Below are 502 nucleotides of genomic sequence, written 5' to 3' on the forward strand. Positions count from 1 at the left end.
ACAAACAATCATCCGTACTCACATTCACACCTACGGGCAATTTAGAGTCTCAAATTAATGCATGTTTTTGGGATGTGGGAGGAAACCGGAGTGCCCGGAGAAAACCCACGCGGGCACGGGGAGAACATGCAAACTCCACACAGACGGGGCCAGGGATTGGTCTTCAGGATTTTGTAGGGCTCTTTTTTGCGGGAAAACAAAAAAGCCCATCAGCCTCGTTTCCAAACACGGACATGACGCGTTTGGCAAACAAAACAACCACTGCACGACTGAAACTGTTCCTCTCGTGCTATCTGTTAGCAGGACCAGCGAACCGCATCGCGAGCTGGCACTGGTGTTCAGGTGCATTAACGTGTGCTTGACATACAGTGAACGTAGGCTACAAGCCTCCTCGTTAGTATAGTGGACAGTATCTCCGCCTGTCACGCGGAAGACCGGGGTTCGATTCCCTGACGGGGAGTCGATATAATGTGGTCTTTAGCTTTTGGTGGCGCTCTTCTTT

At 50.8% G+C, this 502-nt stretch overlaps 1 non-coding gene across 1 annotated transcript; it reads left to right on the forward strand.

Moving 5' to 3' along the window:
• Positions 1 to 388: 388 nt before the first annotated feature.
• trnad-guc (transfer RNA aspartic acid (anticodon GUC)) lies at positions 389 to 460 on the forward strand. The gene has a single exon. It is a non-coding gene; the product is annotated as a tRNA-Asp (tRNA).
• The last annotated feature ends 42 nt before the right edge of the window (positions 461 to 502 follow it).

Source organism: Phycodurus eques, unplaced genomic scaffold (genome assembly GCF_024500275.1).
Source record: "Phycodurus eques isolate BA_2022a unplaced genomic scaffold, UOR_Pequ_1.1 contig_1404, whole genome shotgun sequence".
Classification (NCBI taxonomy): Eukaryota; Metazoa; Chordata; class Actinopteri; order Syngnathiformes; family Syngnathidae; genus Phycodurus; species Phycodurus eques.